The sequence below is a fragment of the Prionailurus viverrinus genome, chromosome A3 (assembly GCF_022837055.1).
Source record: "Prionailurus viverrinus isolate Anna chromosome A3, UM_Priviv_1.0, whole genome shotgun sequence".
Classification (NCBI taxonomy): domain Eukaryota; kingdom Metazoa; phylum Chordata; class Mammalia; order Carnivora; family Felidae; genus Prionailurus; species Prionailurus viverrinus.
In genome coordinates this window covers 32,057,162-32,070,434 of record NC_062563.1, presented here as the reverse complement: position 1 = coordinate 32,070,434, position 13,273 = coordinate 32,057,162, and the positions used below count along the sequence as shown (strand labels likewise).

Here is a 13,273-nt window from a genome sequence, read left to right as displayed (position 1 = left end):
CTCTTGATCTCAGGGTAGTGAGTTCGAGCCCCACATGGGGTATAGAGATAAATAAAAAACTTAAATAAATAAAAAAAGTAACAACAATAACAAAAGAAGGGTCCAATGTACATGTGTGACATGCCAGGAGTCCAAGCAGTAGCCCAGGAAACAGGGAGCAGAGACGTCTCTAACAATGGCAGAGTCTTGTCACATGGCCAGGGGTGTATAATTCCAAAGAGGTCAGTGATATCAAGTCATTGTAAGTTCATGAGTAACAAAGTCATCATAACGTGACTTCTTAAACAAATGTAGACGTGCCTTCAGTCAAATACTATTTCCTGGAACATACAATTTTACATGATCATCATGGCAGATACTATTAATAGTGTGTTTAGTGTGCGTGAACATGGTGCTCGGTACTTTCCATGCATTGTCCTTATTCCTCAAAACAGTCTTGAAAAATAAGAATATTTATCTCTCCCTCTCTCCCCCCAACCCTCTTTCCTTCCCTCTCTTCTTTCCTACTTCCTTCTTTCATCAGAAAAGGTAGTTTAAATTTTTTCTAAATCACATCATACATTGTTAGATGTAAGAAAGCTTCCTGTTAAACTTTGAGCAAAAAATAGAGTCCAGAGCTGTTTTTTTTTCCTTCCCAGTTCTTTCTTTTTTAAATTCCAACATAATTAACGTACAGTATTGGACTAGTTTCAGGTGTACAATGTAGTGATTCAGCAATTCTATACATTACTCAGTGCTCATCATGATACACATACTCTTAATCCCCTTCACCTATTTCACCCCTCCCCCCCTCCTCTCTGGTAACCATCAGTTTGTTCTCTATAGTTAAGGGTCTGTTCATTTCTCTCTTTTTTTATTTTGCTCATTTGTTTTGCTTCTTAAATTCCACGTATGAGTGAAATCATGTGGTGTCTTCCTCTGACTTACTTATTTCGCTTAATATACTCTAATAATATACTCTAATACTAGTGTATTATACTAATATTATAGTATATTATACTATAGTATATTATACTATATAATATACTACTATAATATACTAGTATATTATACTAATAGTATATTATATAATTATAGTATAATAATATACTATAATATACTCTAATAATATACTCTAATACTCTAAGCATAATATACTCTAGCTCCATCCATTTTGTTGCAAATGGCAAGATTTCATTCTTTTTTATGGCTGTTTCTTCCCAGTTCTTAATATGCTGAAACGAATTCAATATCCTTCCTACTTCCTGGCTAGTTGCAAACAACTTCAACTTCTCACGCCTGTTGAAGGTTGAGTTAATATTTGAAAAGTGATATGTAGGTTTACAGCCTACTACTGGCAGAGACCAGTTACCTTTCAGTTCACCTCCCATGTTCTAACACCCTGGAAATGTTTATGGAGTGTCCACCGCATGGGTAAATGCCACGTTACCTCCTCAGTAGATGAAATCAGAAACAGATTACAAGTAGGAAGATTCTACCTGGATGGACATACAGGCAGTAGGAAACTCATTTCCTTTCCACCATTCTGTAAGGCACCTGGATAGCCAACAGCAGGCACAGTATTCAAAACAGAGCATGCACTTACTCAACGCTTACTGGATGAATAAAAAGCATTAAATAGAGAGTAATATGAATGTCTGAAAATAATGTTAAACAGTGTTCACTGTGTAAAATAAGTAAAGTAGGATTATCTGATATTATTGGTTCATACTGAGCCCGCAAAATGCATTAAATGCATTTGAATGCATTAAAAAATTCTCATTTACAGCCTTATGTAGATAATTCCAAATTTGTTTTTCCCAATTTCAAAATCTTGCCATTTCATACTTTTGCTCAGGCTGCTATTGCCTTGGACCTGTAGGAAGTTACCACATAATCTATATTCATGAAGTCCAGATTTGAAAGACAACATATTTCAATCAACTCATTCTTTGAAGAAAGAAGGCACAGACTTGGTCTCAAAGACCAATGATCTTCTCATCTTCACAAAGTAGCTCAAATTCAAATTTAGGCAATTAGCTGAGAATTTATAGCCACAGATAAAGCAGTGGGAAACTGTAGGGTACTTCTCAGATGCATCATGAAGGAAAAATTCCACAGGCACCAGCTGAAATCACAAATGAGCAACTCCCTGTTTCTTATTATGACTATTTCTCTATATTTCCTTAATGATATATTAATAATGTTATTAATAACTATGGCTGACAGAGCAACTTTAAAGCATAATTTAAAACTCTACAGGTTTAAAAGTACTGACAATAAATAAGGAAACTCTGAGGTCTAGTAATAAATGGTTATAAAAAATGTTTCCTCCAAGATCTGATTAAATTTTGTATTATTGTTCTTCTCTGGGGAACTGTAAATGTAAAATAACATGTTAATTTCTATTCCTTAAGTAATATTTCTCTAGCATCCTCAGAATGTAATAGTTTCAACAGCTACTCTTTTCATAGAGAATTCTGACATGGGAAATAAGATATCTGCTCTTTCCTGAAGAGATGTTATTTTCTTAAATGAGTTTGTTCATTCTATTTATTTGTTCTGTGAAGCTATGATACCTACCCTGCCTGATTTTGTTCCTCTTATTTTAAGTTTGCATATTTTATTTTCCCAACTAGCCTCAACTCCCTGCATACAGAAATCATGTGTTCCCACACGATTTCATGTTTTATGTCACCCTCAACCTAGAGCATGGTGATAGATGCAAAGAGGACAATAAAAAAATGTTTCACTGACTATTGACTGGTTAGATAGACCTCTAACAAACATGCCATAAAGGCGCCTGGCTGGCTCAGTCGGTAGAGCATGCAACTCTTGATCTCAGGGTTGTGAGTTTGAGCCCCACGTTGGGTGTAGAGATTACTTAAAAATAAAACCTTAAAAAAAAAAAAGCATGCCATAAAACACATTCTCACAGACGTGGCTCTGCTTAAAGCCACCTGAAATTAATGGGGATCCTTCACCATAGGATGATTTGTGGAAACTGCACGGAAGCCTCTTCAAATACAAATCAAAGCACTTTGCAAATGAGAAGGCATCTGTTGACATCTACATTTGCAATGAAGAGATTATATGAGAACAGGGTTAGATAATTTGCCTACAACTATACGCTGAGTTAGCAGAAAACATCTATCCTAACAGCAAATTCTAGGAAGTAATTCTGTGGATACTTTGGGTCAGTATGAATCAGAATAACTTCCCTGTAAAGGTTCTGTGCCAGTACAAATCTTTTTTTTTTTTTTTTTTTTTTTTTTGCCCAGTACTGAGCACCATAAAGGGTAAGGCTTATAGATGCTTGTTGAAAGGAGTTCAACAAAGAAGTAGAAGTCTAGAAACACCCACAGGGGCACTACTAGCTGTAACAGCAGCAACAGTAATGACCGCTAGCCTTTACTAAATGTTCTAAGCTCTGTTGCCTCATTCAGTTGTCATGACAACCTAAGAAGCAGGCAATATTATAATTTCCATTCTACAGATGAAGAAATTGAACAACGCAAAGTGTAGCAACTTGCCCCAGGTCAGAATCAAGGTCAAACCCAAACCAGTCTAGCTCCAAAACCAAAAATAAGAATGCAGAATATGATCTTTTTAAGTGAAAATGATACAATTAAATAAGTAGCTTTAAGACAACTGGCTCCCACTGAGAAAATAATAAAGCTATCACCCTGCCTCACATTCTACACCAAGAAACACATTTCAAAATTAAAAAAAAAAAATTTAAACTGTAAAATTACCAGGAAATACCTAATTTATATAATATTGGGAGAGAATGATTTTCTAAATATTATACCAAAGCAGAAGCATTGATGGATAAAATTAACTATGTAAGAATTTAAAATCTGTACAAACAAAATCTGAACAAAACGAAACAACACATTTACTTGTAGTAGCCAAAACTGGGACACAAACTAATGGCCATTAACAGGGGGACAGTGAAAAAGATTATAGTGTATTTGTACTCCAGAATACTACACAGACCTTTGGTTGAGCTATTAACATCTAAAGATGATTGTGATAGAACATGGAATTTTAAAAGGTGAGTTGCAGGGGTGCCTGGGTGGCTCAGTTGATTAAGTGTCTGACTTCAGCTCAGGTCAATATCTCATGGTTCGTGAGTTCGAGCCCTGTGTGGGGCTCTGTGCTGACAGCTCAGAGCCTGGAGCCTGCTTCGGATTCTGTCTCCCTCTTTCTCTCTGCCCTGCCCCGCTCATTCTCTCTCTCAAACATAAACATTTAAAAACAATAAAAAATAAATAAATTTTTAAGAAGGCAAGTTGGAAAACAGTATGTTTTTGTTAGAGATTTCTGGTTTGCTAAAATCAAACACAAACAGAGACCAGACTTGAAAATTCCCTGAATGGACACAACCAGTTAGTCATACATGTAAAGCTTAATTTAGTTTACTTTGCAAGATAAGAGAGGCTAACTTGACCTGGGACACTTCTTGGTTATGTGTCTGAAAATCATAAGCAAAACCTAAATTGTTCCCTCAAACTAATAGGAGGTAACCACCAACCAAACCCTTACATTTAAGAAAATTCTAATATTGTAACCAATTACTGCAAAAGCCAGTCACTGCCTCCACACTACATAAGCTGCTTTATAACAATATACCTCTGAGCTTCATTCTGTGTTTTGGTTTGAGCACTCCCAATTTGCAAAGTGTCTTTTTAGTGTATGCACAATAAACTAATTACTACTTCAGTGATTCATTGGTTTTACTTCTGTTTTCTTTTTTTTTTTTCCTTGAACTTTGACAGGTTAAAAGCTATGCATAATCAACCATACTAAAATACACACATTTACATGCACAGTTTACCAACACTGAGATATATATATTTACGGTACACTTCCCTAAAAATATACACAACACTACTGGTTACCACCAGGAAGTAGAAAGGGAGGGGAAGAATAGAGAATGTTCTTTTTGCTTCCTTTTCATATGTGGTATTTTACTTTTTTTTTTTTTAATGTCTATTTATTTTTGAGAAAGATAGAGAGAGAGCACAAGTGGAGGAGGGATGTAGAGACAGAGAGGCAGACACAGAATCTGAAGCAGGCTCCAGGGTCTGAGCTGTCAGCACAGAGCCCAATGTGGGGCTTGAACTCCTGAATGATGAGATCACAACCTGAGCTGAAGTTGGAGGCTTAACCAACTGAGCCACCCAGGCGCCCCTATTTTACCTTTTTTAAAGTACCCATTACTTTGGTCATTTTAGAGAAAACAAATTTCAATCAGAGAGTGTATAAAAATTAAAAGGCAAAACTGGGATGAATTATTGCAAAAAATGCTAAAGAGTTAGTATTCTTGATGTATAAAGTACTCTTACGAATTAGTAAGAAAAGAAGACAATTTTAATAGAAAACAGGCAATTCATAAAAAAGAAAATGTCCAAGAAAACACAGTATTTCTTTACACTATAATCAGAGAAACGCATATTAAAACAAAAGTCTTTTTTCCCCCCATAATTAGCAAAGTTTCAAAAAATTATAATATTAGTGTTGAGAAGAGCCTTGGAAAAAATGATTTTCTTCCCTTTTCTGGAAGGACAAACTAGTAATACGTGTCAAAAAAAAGTTTTAATGTGATAGAGCAATTTTTCTTATAGGAATTTAGCTTGAAGAATAATTTAAGATAAATACATGGGCTTAACCAGAGCAATTTTTCTTATAGGAATTTAGCTTGAAGAATAATTTAAGATAAATACAAGGGCTTAACCAGAAGGATGTTGAAGACAGCCCTTTATAACAACAACACATTAGAAACAATGAAAATGATCAAAGCTAGGGAATTATTTATTTGTATAGCAATTTTTACAGTTGTTTCAGAGAAAAATGCAACTATTTCAGAGAAACACAAGAAAACAAAAGAAAACAAAGAAAAGGTGAGCTTACAAGCATTTAAAGAAAAAGGGCCAGGATTTTTATGATGCCCGACAGATTTTTTGGTTGAAAATTTTCTTGAGATATTTAAGACTCCCATGCAGTGCTAGAGATCAATGCAGACAAATCCTGTGAACATTTCCCTACTTTCCCTCAATGTACTTCCAACTACAGAATACTGGCATTAATAAATCCAACAATCTTATTCCGATTTCTCCAGTTTACTTGTATGCATTTATGTATGTCTCTACAGTTTTATCACGCATCTGGGTTCACCCATCCATGACCACAGTCAAGATACAGAATATTTTCATCATAAGGATCCCAAGCATTGCCCTTCTAGAACCACATCCACCTCCCTTCTGCCCACCCCAACTCCAAACCCTGACATCTACTAGTCTGTTCTCCAATTTCTAAAAATGTTTGCACTTCAAAAATATTGCGTAATGGACGACAGTACGTCAAGTTTTGGAATTCACTTTTTTCCCCATGAGCTGAATTCCCTGGGAGATTCATTCATCCAAGTTGTGTGTCTGGATGGTTCATTACTCTACTGCTGAGCGGTATTCACTGGCCATACCAGTGATGCACCACAATCTACTTAACGATCTCCTGATGAAGGATATCTGGGACATTCGAGTTTTCGGGTGTTAAGACGAGACCTGCTACGAACATTCATGTATAGGCTTTTGCATGAATGAGACTCTTCATTTGCCAGATAAATGTCCAAGAGTACAAATGCCAGGTGCTCATATGGTAATCCCATGTTTAGTTTTACAAGAAACTACTAAACCGTTTCCCAGAGTAGCTGTGCCATTTTACACTCGCGGCAGCAATGCATGAGTGGTCCGGCTTCTCTACCTCTTTACCAGCATTTGGTGGTGTTATCCTAGCCATTTCTGTAGGTATCGTTATTGTTTTAATTTGTACTTTCCTGATGGCTCCTGATGTTGGACATACTTTCACGTGCTTATCTGCCATCTGGATACCCTCTTCAGAGAAATGTCTCTTCATGTCTTTTGCCCACTTTCTACTTGAAGTGTTTACTTTTCTGCAGCTGAATTTTGACAGTTCTTTTACACTCAAAATACTAGTCCTCTATCAGACAACAGACTTGCAAGTATTTTCTCCTGGTGTGTACCTTATCTTTTCATCCTTTTTATGTGGGCTTTCAGAGAGCAAATTTAAAAAAAAACTTTTTTTAATGTTTATTTATTTTTGAGAGAGAAAGACAGAGAGAGAGAGACAGAGACAGAGTGTGAGCAGGGGAGGGGCACAGAATCTGAAGCAGGCTCCAGGCTCTGTCAGCACAGACCCTGATGTGGGGCTCGAACCCATGAGTGGTGAGATCATGACCTGACCCAAAGTCGGAAGCTTAACCAACTGAGCCACCCAGGCGCCCCACAAATTTAATAAATTTTAATGAGGTCCAATTTATCAATTTTTTGGCTATGGTCTATTTCATTTTCATCATTTCCATTTAGGTATTTTTATAACTTGTATTTCTTCACTGAGTTTTCTATTTTTTCATTTGTTTCAACAGAATTTATAACTGATTGCTGAAGTGCTTTTATGGTGATTGCTTTAAAATCCTTAGCAAATTCCAGTGTCTGATTCATCTCAGGATTGGTGTCTGTGACTCTTTTCATTCACGTTGTGATTTTTGGTTCTTGGTATGACGAGTGACCTTGGCGCTATTTAAGTCCTGTACTTTAGCACACATCCATCCTGTTCAGGTTTAGCACGCAGGTTGTGGCCTACTTTTGCATGGTTCCAATGACAGTTTAATTTTCAGAGCCTCTGCTGCTTATCTTGGTCTCCTTGGTTTATCAGGTACTGTTGAGGCTCCCATAGCACCCTGCTGGAACTGCCTGCAGGACTGACCCAGCCCGTGGGTGTCTCTTGGTAGGGGGTTGATCTCAGGCCCCCTGGGAAGAGGAGGTTTTCCAGATGGGCTGCTTGTTGTTGTGGGATTTCCCTTTTCCAGTGCCTCTAGCTGCCCCAGTGAATGTAAAAAGGTAGGGAGCAAGGGGAGTCTCAGGCCCACAAAGACAAAGGGGATTTTCGACCCAGGTCACTACTTGAGTTGGCAGAATCCCTTCACTTGTGCTTGTGGGCCACCTGGGTCTGGTTTAGCAGAGGAGTGAAGTCTCTGGCCCAATGGAGGAGAGTGCTTCCTCTCGCCACTTACTATGATGGGTTTTGCTATAGATGCCCCCTTGTTGGGTGCTGGGCTCTCCTGGTGATGTGGGATGACCCACTGCTCAGTACTGTGGAGAAATGAGCCTACCCAGGCCCCTTCTTGTTGCTAGGTTGCAGGCTGAAATGCACCAAGTTCTGGTCACCTTCTTCTGGTGGGTGGGAGAACAGAAGACACTTTGCCTCTGTGTTGTTCCTTCAGTCCTGGGGCCTGAAACCAATTCCTCTTCTTACCACTGCCCACTATTCCTTGATCACCTCTCATGTTTCCATGGTTTATAGTTGTACTTAGCAGGGAGTCATGGGTATGCCATCTTATCAGATCAGAAATCCCGAAAGATTTTTAAAATCTCATTACCCTTTAATGCTACTATAATTTCATCAAATAAAGCAAATTTAAATCCTTTGGTCTTATCTTTGCAGAAGAACGCAACTTTTTCTTGGCAAATGCACACAAAAAAATCAGATAGTATTTTTATGTTTACATTTTCACCTGCAATCAATCAAGCAAGATAAATGAAAAGGTGTCCTCAAATTATATAATGCACTTGCAGTAACTAGACTTAACACTGGTGGCCTTAAGACAAGTTAGCGTCTCAGATTTCCAGTAAAAAAATCTCTAATAACTTGAAGTTTTATTTCTAGTAGGCACAAAAGCTCTGCAAAGGATGAATTATAAAGGCTTAACACATCTGGTACACTGAAATTCTTGTTCTCAGTAACGCTCAGGAATATGTAAAAAAATAGTCACTAGAGGGCAGTAGACTCGAACACTGCCCCATGGCAAGCAATTGCCAAGCACCATCTCCAGGATCTAGACCCGGAGCAGCTGTTTGGGTTTTGCTGGCTGAAAACACAGAATATTATTTTCACCCATTCTCCCTCAAACTCATGTTCTAAAATGGCATTGGCCCACGGGTAACTTCCTCATGTTTTCACTTGCACTGCGCTTAACATTCCCTAACGTTTTCGAAGAGTTCTTTACAGAAGAAAATTCTGGATCTAACGACTGAATATACTGTGAAGAAACAGGGTTAAATCTCTTGGCTTGTTTGTCGGTTTTTAGAATTTATTTAAAATTTCCACTCAATTCCATTATTTTGCGAGCAGGAAAATTCAGAATGCTATAAAATGTGATAAGAGTATAGTTTTCTTGGGACACCTGGCTGTCTCAGTCAGAAGACCATGTGGCTCTCGATTTGGGCTCAGGTCATGACCTCACGGTTGTGAGATCAAGCCCCGCATTGGGCTCCGCACTGAGCATGAAGCCTGCTTGGAATTCTCTCTCTCTGCCCCTCCCCTCCCCTCTCAAAATAAATACATGAACATTAAAATTTAAAAAACCCTGTGACTATAGGCAAAGTACACAGAAGTAAACAAGTCTCTTCTCCCATAGCAGGTGTCCTTGAAACTCAAAAGCGAGGAGCAATGAGAGATGTCACAGATGGCAAATAGCATTCTTGAGCCTTTGAAAAGAACTCTCCTCTTAAACTACTATCTCTAACGACTATTTAAGGTTATCTACAGGGGCGCCTGGGTGGTGCAGTCGGTTGAGCGTCCGACTTCAACCAGGTCACGATCTCGCGGTCCGTGAGTTCGAGCCCCGCGTCGGGCTCTGGGCTGATGGCTCGGAGCCTGGAGCCTGTTTCCGATTCTGTGTCTCCCTCTCTCTCTGCCCCTCCCCCGTTCATGCTCTGTCTCTCTCTGTCCCAAAAATAAAATAAATAAACGTTGAAAAAAAAAAATTTAAGGTTATCTACAATTTGGCAGTCTAAACTAGAGAAGAATATTCTTCTATTTTCAGAAAAGGGATTGAAAAGTCACAGAAGTAGTCTGTAGAGAGGGCCACCTAAAAATAGAAGTTACCAGGTTGCTATGTGACCTTGGGTGATTTTCTTCATTATCCTGGGTTTTGACACTCTCTTGCAGAAAATGACACATCTGGGTGAGCTTGGCAATTTTCAAACTGTTTGGCCCTGACATCCTTTCTTCCAATGACTGCTCATCTAGAAGCCTATGATGCAAATAAGTTGATATGGAGAGCAAGAGTGGAGAGTCCAGGGCCCCCATAAGTTCAGTCCTGACCTTATAGCTCCTGAAGGGATGCTTAGAACACAGTTTGAAAACCACCGGCCCAGGGGCTGTAACATTCTGTAATTCTGTGGGCCTTAGTCATATACACGGATAGTTTATCCTTCACTGCTTGGGCCACACAATTAGGACACACTGCTTCCTTCCAATAGTAGCAAACAAAGAATTCAACATCCTGTTTTGGACCTGAAAATGAAGCCTACAGTGGCTGAATCTGTAGAACTCATCCCAATGAGTGGTAACAAATCAGAAATGCACTGGCATGCAGGACACTCAAACTTTCCAAATAAAACCCATCAACTGGACATGGGATAGTAAGCACCAGATTTTGTTCTCTGATTTCTCAGAGAATTAGTTCCTCAATCTCCTTTCCCTTCCTCCCTATATCTCAGGTCTGGTTTAAAGGGTGCTGGGTCATTAGCTGCTAGGTTGGATGTCACTTCTAGGTTGGATGTCACCTCTAAGGAAAATGTCTTTACCATTATTTACATGTGTAGAATATATCCTGACTCCTATTTAAGATGACAACACCACATTCAGAATTCTATAATTATTATATATAAATTCTATTTTGAAATTTTAGATTTAAGAGCTTAAAGTTTCTTTTTTATAATTTTTTTTATTAACGTTTATTTATTTTTGAGACAGAGAGAGACAGAGCATGAATGGGGGAGGGTCAGAGAGAGAGGGAGACACAGAATTGGAAGCAGGCTCCAGGCTCTGAGCCATCAGCCCAGAGCCCGACGCGGGGCTCGAACTCACAGACTGCGAGATCGTGACCTGAGCTGAAGTCGGACGCTTAACCAACTGAACCACCCAGGTACCCCAAGACCTTAAAGTTTCTTATGGAAATAAAATTTTCCAGAATTACAAATACATACCATAGGAATCATAGAAAGGAAAAAGGACACATTTATCTATTCTTAAATCGCAAATTCCTTGAATGAAATGCCTATATATTTACATAGGTTACAAAATGGTCTTTGAAGATTGGGATTTTGACAGATTCCAGAAGAAAAAAAAGGAGACATTAAATCACTATTTACTTTAGACATACAACTAGGGCTACCAGCTAGGGCTTTTAATTATCAAGATTTAATCATCAAACATTCAGTTTGTTGTTCACATGCAGCCGGTTTTCTCAACAAATGCTCTTAGAAGTCAAAGTTTGAGGAAAGGGCTCAAAAAGAAATATTTACCAACTCCATATTGCAACGTCTAAGCCAAACAACTCCAGAGCAACTCTTTGTCCTATATTAGAAGGCATCTAATAGAATGCATCTCCAGAACAGGGGCTGCAGAGGGCCCTGATGAGATCAGCCACCGATCTCAGACTTTTCTCAACCTATAGCAGTACACACAGAACTTCACTCCAGGAAACCCTGGTGACTTTGTTTTTGAGGGGTTTATCCGAGACTACTGACCATCTCACTTGGCACTTGCATTCTGTTTACTCTATGCTTTTGTCCAGCCCAGTAACAAAAGAGAAAGGAAACAAGTATCTAAGAGGCAGGGAATCCAAGCCCATCGCTAAGTGTGTATGGGGGACTAATTGACGGACTCAGCTCAACAGTTTCTGGAGTGGCCTGGAGCTGACCAGGAAGGAAGGAGCACATTTCAAGGACAGGAACAACACAGCTGAGGCATTAAGGCCTGACTCAGCATAAAAACAAGCCCGACAGGAGTAGCAGGCCTGTGTTAATGAGTAGTTTAGACACCAGCAGGGGCCTGCATTCGGCTGGCATCCACCTGTATGTTACCTGGTGCCTTGCCAGTTACTAAAATATTGCAGTACTGCTGAACTGGCTGTTAAATATCTTGAACAGGGGTGCCTGGGCGGCTCAGTCAGTTAAGCGTCTGACTTTGGCTCAGATCATGATCTCGCAGTTCATGGGTTCAAGCCCCGCATCAGGCTCTGTGTTGACAGCTCACAGCCTGGAGCCTGCTTCAGATACTATGTCTCCCTCTCTCTCTCTCTCTGCCCTTCCCCCGCTCACACTCTGTCTCTCTCTCTTTGTCTCAAAAGCAAATGAACATTAAAATAATTTTTTTTTTTAATCTTGAACAAATGCTTTGGACATGAGATTATGCAGAGCCCTGACAAGGAGGCACAGGAGCCTTGTTTGGAGTTGGAAGGAAAGTGGGGGTGTACAATGATATCTCAAAGGGATTTAAATAGAGGAACGTGATGGAAATGCTGTTTCAAGAAGACCTCTTTGGCGGTGTGGCTCTTCTGTCAGATCTCACCAGGAAGAGAAGGGAGGGAGTTCTGTACTCCTATGCCTGGCTTAGGTGACAAGTTGTTGTTTGTTTTAGTACTACTTCATAAGAAGTAGCTAGACAATGCTTGCTCAAGACACCAGTTCGAGACAGAGGAGCGGTGTTTATCTAGAGAGACACAGCCCAGACTCACCCGCTTTTGGGTACCCAGACTGAAATGACCAAGGCTTTGAGGTTTTCCTGACTAATACTCTCCGATTCTTATCAACTCATTTCCTCGAAAGTGCTCTGAACTCTCATGTCCCTTGCTGCTAATATCCTCCTCCAGGGCATGAACAGTGATATGGCAGTTGGGCATACAAGATTAGGGCAGAGAAATGTCCATTAGGTTTAGCTCCCGGGCAAAATCACCAGCATCTGAGCAAGGGCGGGCTTAGTCTAGTGGGTAGTGGGGGTGAAGGACATGTGCCCAGAATTGAAGAACAATCATAAGAGGAAGTAGAATGGAATATGGGCAACCCCTTCAAAAAGCCTGGCTGGGAAGAACAGGTCAGTGATGGGCAAAGCCAGAGGCAGCTACATGGTGAAATGGGGGATCCTTTATAAAAGTTAGGCGTCAGCCCAGGTCCCTGTCCTTAAAACCTGGTTTTTACAGTGGTCCCTGCCATCTCCTAAAATTGGGGCCACTCGTCCCTTGCCTGCTATTCTTCCAGAGGTTACAACTCTGATGCTGACTCCGACCTTGAAGTTGGGACCTTCCCACTCACTGATAAGCCACCTGCACACTGCCTGCCACTTGCTGGGATTTCTGGGTACTCTCGTTGCATTACCTGTTGCAGGGCTGTGCTCTGCTACCAGTAGGCTATTCTATACCATCACT

The 13,273-nt window shown here is 39.7% G+C and overlaps 1 protein-coding gene across 6 annotated transcripts in view; it reads right to left on the bottom strand.

The window, feature by feature from the left end:
• The window catches only part of SHLD1 (shieldin complex subunit 1), a 96,745-nt gene that overhangs the window by 60,222 nt on the left and 23,250 nt on the right, over nucleotides 1–13,273 (bottom strand). The window lies entirely within an intron of this gene.